This window comes from Sinocyclocheilus rhinocerous, unplaced genomic scaffold (assembly GCF_001515625.1).
Source record: "Sinocyclocheilus rhinocerous isolate Xijiao unplaced genomic scaffold, SAMN03320098_v1.1 scaffold1374, whole genome shotgun sequence".
In the NCBI taxonomy this organism is placed as follows: Eukaryota; Metazoa; Chordata; class Actinopteri; order Cypriniformes; family Cyprinidae; genus Sinocyclocheilus; species Sinocyclocheilus rhinocerous.
Window position 1 is genome coordinate 400184 of NW_015643932.1, and position 7682 is coordinate 407865.

Sequence of the window (7682 nt, forward strand, 5' to 3'; positions counted from 1 at the left end):
ATCACACTAAACTTTTACCTTTTTTTTTTTTATTCACACAATTTGTGGCATTGGTCATGTCTGCAAGCATAAGTGGTGTAGGACAATTACACACAATAGTTTCATATTGGAGAGCCATTTTGGAGAGTATCCACTGAACGTAAACAACGTAACACGTGTATACGTTGTTTACGCTTTGATCTGAACGAAAACAACGTATCCGCATGGCGCAGCTGACACACAACAGCATACGTTGTTTACGTTCAGTGGATACTCTCCAAAATAGCACCAGGGTGACGCGGAGGAGACGAATTGCTGAATAAAGTCATTATTTTTGTTTTCTTCATGCACAAAAAGTATTCTCGTAGCTTCGTAAAATTACGGTTGTCACACGGATTATTTTAATCATGTCCTTACTACGTTTCTGGACCTTGACCGTGGTAGTATCCTTGCTGTCTATGGGAGGGTCAGAGAGCTCTCGGAATTTATCAAAAATATCTTAATTTGTGTTCCGAAGATTACGGGTTCGGAACGAAACAAGGGTGAGTAATTAATGACAGAATTTTCATTTTTGGGTGAACTACCCCTTTAAAGTTAGGCGTTTGTTCGGTACCACTTTAGATTAGGGAACACTATTCACTATTAACTAGTTGCTTATTAGCATGCATATTACAAGCATATTGGCTGTTTATTAGTACTTATAAAGCACATATTAATGCCTTATTCTGCATGACCATATTCTAAATCCATCAAAGGGACATTTCACCAAAAAATGTTCATTTCTGTCATCATTTACTCACCCTCATCTTGTTCCAAACCTGTATGAGTTTCTTTTTTCTGCTGAACACAAAAGAAGATATTTTGAAAAATGTTGGCAACTAAACAGTTGCTAGTAGCTACTGACTTACATAGTACTGAAAAACAAATATTATGTAAGTCAATGGCTATCAGCAACTGTTTGATTACCAACATTCTTCAAAATATCTTCTTTTGTGTTCAACAGAAGAAAGAAACATATACAGGTTTGGCACGACATGAGGTTGAGTAAATGATGATGACAGAAATTTCATTTTTTGGTGAGCTATCCCTTTAACCCTCTACTTACTATCCATACTTTAGCTAAATTGAGGGAAGCTCTTAGTTAATAGTGAATGTGGTCCCTAAAGTGTTACTATTCATAACTTTTAAATATGAACGAATGTTTTTTAGCAAACGAAATGTTCTAAAAGGACACAGACAAACAAATACAAGTGCAAACACCAGACATCTAAGTTCATCTTAAGTAACACAACAATCATTATCATGTGCCATTTTGACACCTGATGCCAACAAACACGTCATCAAACACTTAACATGACCTGAGGGAGGAAGAGCTTAAACTCATTCTGAATTAATCTTTTGTTTAGATTAGGAACCTGCGGTCTGCATCAACACAATAGCATGAACCGGTCCGATCACTACATCAATGTCACCACATCTCATTTCCTCAGACTGATTCAGGGCTTGAAATATAACCATTTCTGATTCATCTGCTTTCATTATGTAATTTCGGCCTGCTGTCTGGTCAGTACAAGCACTAACAGGCCAACCAAACACGAGTGCTGTCTACTTTCCAGACGCATTCAAACTGAACTTCCCACATGGGGCCTTTCCATACGGCTTCTTTTGACCCGTTTCCCCCTAGATTTGCAACTACACACAAACACAAATCCACACAACTCTCTTACCCATAAACACATTCAGGGGCACCGTGTTCAGTCGCACCCTCTCCTGGCTATCAAAGCCACATTTGTGCTGACGGTGGCCTCTGGATTACCCGGCGCATGGAAAAGGGGATCAGGGAGACATTACCCCCTCTACCCTCTTTTTTCGCTCAATCTCTTTTCCGAAAAGCAACAAAAAGAGCCCGCGGTGAAACTAATGCTGCCGTGGATGGTGACTACCATGGAAATGACAGCTGCTTTCTGGCCTCAGAGGGCCAACGCTGTCTGACCACATTATAGTCATGCAAGGGGAGTCACAGGAAAACCATTTTATCATCAAACATTAGTGATGCACTGCTATTGAAATAAGGGATGATCATTTTCATGTTACAGCCAATAACCATTAAATGGTCAGTAATATCTGCTATTTCTACAACATTATAAAAAAAACTAAAATAAAAAGCTACAAGTCAGGCATCACAACATGATAATATACATTGTGAAAGACTAAAGAATAAATGTAAAAAATATAAATCTGCTACAGAAAAGAGAATACAGTTTAAATTACCCCCCAAAAAAACTGAAATAGTGAATTTCCTAACATTAGTTACTAGGATAGTTATAGTCATTTTTTTCCTCAATTCCTCATACTGTAAATGTGAACCATGAAGGTGACACACTAAGTAATGTTAAAAAAGCAGAATCAGGTGTTTTCAAACTGGGGGCTGTGTAAAAAAATAAAACAAACAAAACAAAACAAAACAAAACAAAAAACAAAACAAAACAAAACAAAACAAAAAACAAAACAAAAAAACAAAACAAAACAAAACAAAACAAAAAACAAAACAAAACAAAACAAAACAAAACAAAACAAAACAAAACAAAATAAAATAAAATAAAATAAAATAAAATAAAATAAAATAAAATAAAATAAAATAAAATAAAATAAAAAATAAAAAATAAAAATAATGATTAGCTGCCAATATGTTTCATTTTTGGGGGTCTTTGGCATCAAAGCATTTGAAAACCCCTGTGCTAAATAACTACCCACTGCATGAGTCAATATGCCAAGCTCATACGGTGACATATCTACATAGCACTGACATTCACCCCTGCTGCTCTTACCAGCATGAACAGCAGGTCTGCCACTGTCCTGTAGCTTTAGCACTCATTCATCTTCATCAAGTGTCATGCATAACCACTTCCTGATGAGATAACCTGGTGCTCTCTTATGAGAACTGAACCAAGCTTTTGTTTCAATCTTCTGCAGCCAATCTTCACCAGCTCCCCTCCTGTTCGAGAGAGGCCAACACTGCGCTTCTGACCCAGAGACCCCTCGCCGTGAGTGCTATTACACATCTGATGAGGTTATTGCATGTGGGAGTGTGCAGGATGTGTTCTGCTACAGCTATATGTCTTACTCCGAGCTGTGGGAGAGCAGAGCAGTTACTCTAGGTGATGCTGAAGTCACCATGCTTTCCTAGTTAAATCATCTACAGTTCAATGAGGTCTCTATAGAGAGTGTTTTATGTGTGTATCTGAGGAACAATAATATTTATACTGAAAATGTCTGAAGACATTTTTGGAATTTAATAAGTTTTGATAATTTTGACCTCAGGAAATTGAATTAAAATGACAGAAAGCTGAATTTACCTAATTTCAAGTCAGAGACTCAGGGAAATTTAACACAAGCAATGAATTCTGGAAAATGAAGTGTGCTTCCACCCTGATGCACATAAATTAATTTAATAAACTTAACATACATATAATTTATGTAATTTTATATATATTATAGAAAATTGTTCTATATAAAATAATATACAATTATTAGTAGTAGTAAAAATAATAAACAAATACACATTTCTATCTACCCATCTATCTTTTATATATATTATATAAAATTATATTAATTAAATAATAATAGTCGCAATAATAATAATAATTGAAAAAAAATGTGCATCACAATTTTTAATCAACTTTTAAAGAATGGGTGGTTTTTGCTGAAACGAAAAAAATAAATAAACAGTCAAATCTATTACTTATCCATCCATCCACTCATCTATCTATCTATCTATCTATCTATCTATCTATCTATCTATCTATCTGTCTGTCTATCCATCCATGTCTACATAAGCTTGTCTTGACAAATTTTCCTTTTCTAGTTAAAAAGTACAGCTATATACATTTATTTGAATTATAATTCCACTTCCTTACATTCAAATTTGAATTCATTACTCGAACTAAAATTTAAAAGACAATTCTAAACAGTGCACATCCCTGTTTTGCTCAGGAGCGAAAACTCAAGACCTCAGAGTTAAGTATGGGACTAACTAGCCGACTAAGTATAATCTTAATCTTAATCACCACAATGCTGTAACAGTTCTACTAGTCTGCAAAATTTGTGACCCAGAAAGTTCCTTGCTATATTAGGCTTGCGTGTCAGACCGAGAACATTTACCAAAAGAAATCCTCCATCAGTTTGGCAACAATGATCTTTTTTACTCAACTATCAAGAGAAACAATCTTGTGAAGAGAGAATGAGAGCGGACAGGGAGATATACGGAGAAACAGAAGGAGCACAAGAGGATTTCACACCATGATGTGAAGACGCAGAGTATAATAAGCAGGTGGGTCAAAGGTGACCGCCAGCCAGCCCAAGCCTAAATCTCTTAATTGGTGGGGGTCAAATTAAAAACCCTCTTTTAAAGACATTACATTTTGAATGACAATAACACAAACACAAAGCACGGCCCCATCCCCACACAGCGCTCCCATTCACATGCACACACGGTCACGCATCCCGAAAGGACGGGGGGTTCAGTTCTGCTCGGTGTGGCTGAACAGAGAGAATAGAGGCCACAAGACCCAGGGCCATCAAACACTTTAAATGGCTCCCTGCTCGTTTGGGCTGGTCCTAAAAAACAACCAATTAGCACAACTGAGCGCCGGAACAGTGGGAAGGATGGGAAGTTGATGATTTTAACCCTGTGCTTCCCTGTTTGGGATGGTTACAATAGCACTGAGTTTGTTCTCACCAGGGCCAAACACGATCACTCACCAACAGATTGATATAGCAGGGAAAAGAACCCTCACTGGTGATGACGGGAAACCTTGTTTAACCAAGAGCGAGCTTTCAGCAGGACAAAAAAAGCCCTTCTGATTGGGGGAACCTTCCTTTTGTCTCCGGGGGCCATTTGCAAACAGTGGGGCTGTCTTCTTTGGGGCCTGTGGCATGAGGCATTTATGGAACAATAAATCTGGGAGGCTTTTAGAAGCGAAAGATGGGACTGTGGACTCTACAGAGCACAGAAGAGCAAAGGAAGGGGGAAGTTGGGAATGTTTTCCTGGATCTAAACACCTGGGTTAAGACCTGGGCGACGCGTGTTTCTAGGAATAAAACGGCCCTGCAAACCCACGCTGGACACATTGGCACATTTTTATCCCGTTTGCGTCATGGAAACCCAGCATTCCAGGATGGCGAGGCCTCGTCAAGTGTAGGAGTGGGAAAAGAGGGGCCACACATGTAAACACATGAACACACATAACAACTACCAAATAAGTACAGCAGCCAAAGATACTTCCTGAGAAGACGATGTTCTTCAAAACCTACTAGGAAGCCTAATAAGAAGTAAATAATGAATAGCATGGACATTTTACAATTAGGTATGTGCTGAAAATTAAAAATAAAAATTCTGGCTGTTATTGATAATTATTTTAATTTTATGGCCAATAACCAATGAATGGTTGATATTAAAAATCAAAACAATTCAAAAAAAAAATAATCGGACATTTACCGGCAGCTGTGGTTGCCAGAACTTTAGCTATACATAGTTATGTCAATGAATAAACATCAAATGTAAATGTGAAGTGTCATGCAGGGAATTCTGGGAACATCAATTTATGGTTTTTCACCGTAAAATATACAATGACTTGTTCTTTTGCACTTCCATAAAACCTTCCAAATTTTAACAGTATTTTACTGTAAAATTACATTAAAGGCAACTAGTTATATTTTACATACTGTTAACATACCGTTAACCAGTTAACAGGTTTTTACTGTAGCATTTTTTACATTTTTTACTGTTAAAATCACAATTTTTGTTTTACAAAAATTTCCTAAATAAATGAAAAAAAAAAATCATTAAAAACTGAAATTAATTAATTGTTTTAAAAACCTACAATTTCATTTAGGCATTACAACATTATAACATACAATATAAAGAAGCAAATATTATTATTTTGAGATTTGCTAAAAATTAAATGTAACACTTTTTTAAAAAAAAATTTTTTATAAAATAACTGATTATTAAACTACGGCAAATTAAATACAAATGTTTAGATTCATTTTTAACAATTAATTCTTTTTTTAAATTAAAGTATAATAATATAATATAATATTTTAATTTGAAAATAATCAAACAATAATCAATAATCTGATTTAAAATATTGAACATTAACCAATATTGAATGATAAATGTAAAAATCTAAATCTAAATGTGCATGCACAATTAAATTTTTTAATAAAAAAAAATCCATATTAAAAAATAATGTATTAACCAATACTGATAATCTAATGATAATAACAATAATTATAAAAAATGTTCATTACAATTTTAATCAACTTCTCAAGGATGAGTTGTTTCTGCTGAAATGAATAAAAAAAAAAAAAAATAGACAAAGAGAATATGTATTTGCAACATTCTTGTGACCCTAACCCTGCTCAATCATGCATGACTTATTGTGAGAACAATGTAATAATAAAGCTTCAGAATACGAGACATGGCTGGCAGGGCTTTCTGGTCCAGGTCCAGTGTAAAATCACTAAACATGTCACAATTGAGCCTGCTGAGGCCCAATCAAATGATAAAGAGCTTATATTCTTTAATGTGAACCCCACTTCACAAAAGATTATAAAATACTCTATACAAAGACTAGCAAGAAGACTCATTATGGTAATAGCCTGCATCATCTGATCAGGGGTCAACAGCATTACAACCACAGTGTAGGAGTCAGTAATTTGGTGATCAACATCTTTGGTTACGTGCCTCCTTATGTCTTAAAGTCAAAAGACTTGGTAAAAATCTGACTACTTAGCCTTTAACATGCCCTTTTGACCAGAGCTGCCAGGGTGGACGGTCTAATGCGTTCCTCAGCGCTTACGGCCCACCCCGTACGGGGCACTTTCTGTTGAGGTAGGTGGGCCAGGTCTTCCCCTGTGACAGTGAAGCTCCTGGGATCAGGATATTACATGCTCCACGGTAAAGGGGCCTTTTGCGTTTAGCATCTCCCCCTGCCTCAAAGTACCCTGCTGATCCACCTTTCATCCACTCTTTCCCATGACTGCACACAAAGGGCCAACGTTTAAAGGAGCCCCTTGTATGCACACACACATACTCGCATAGCCATGCCTCGGCAGTCAAACGGGACTTTGAGAATGCTCTGCAGGTAGACCATTCGCCATTGTGAATGAAATATCTCGCAAATTAATTACCAAATAAATCAGACTTAATCTCGTCAAGAAAATTACTGGTGATTTTGTTAAGGATAATGTCGAAAAATGTGCATCATGATCAAATAGATAGGATTCTGTTGACAAAAATACGAAGAAAAAAGATACTGATAATGCAATAACGATGTTTTATGAAGAAGAACAATCTATAAATAGTGTGATTGTTCCGAATAATCTAATCATAGTTTATAATGTCAAGAACTGACCTACTTGAGCTGCATGAGCTGAAGATAAACAGTCAACGGTAACCGGTAAACTGAAGTGCTTTACTAGCAGGTTAATTAACCCAAATTTATCAGATATATACACAAACATAAATGTACTTACAAAACGTACATGCTAGTGCATCGGCACAAAATTATGCAAATACACCAGCACTTGAACATGCTAGTCAGGTTATGTATAAAATACATAATAATATATCAAAATATATACAATATATACATATATATATATATATATATATATATATACACACACACACACAAATA

General features: G+C 35.9%; 1 protein-coding gene across 2 annotated transcripts in view; it reads right to left on the reverse strand.

The window, feature by feature from the left end:
• LOC107757709 (rho GTPase-activating protein 29-like) overlaps positions 1-7682 on the reverse strand; it is a 42150-nt gene that overhangs the window by 17700 nt on the left and 16768 nt on the right. The gene's annotated exons all lie outside the window — the stretch shown is intronic.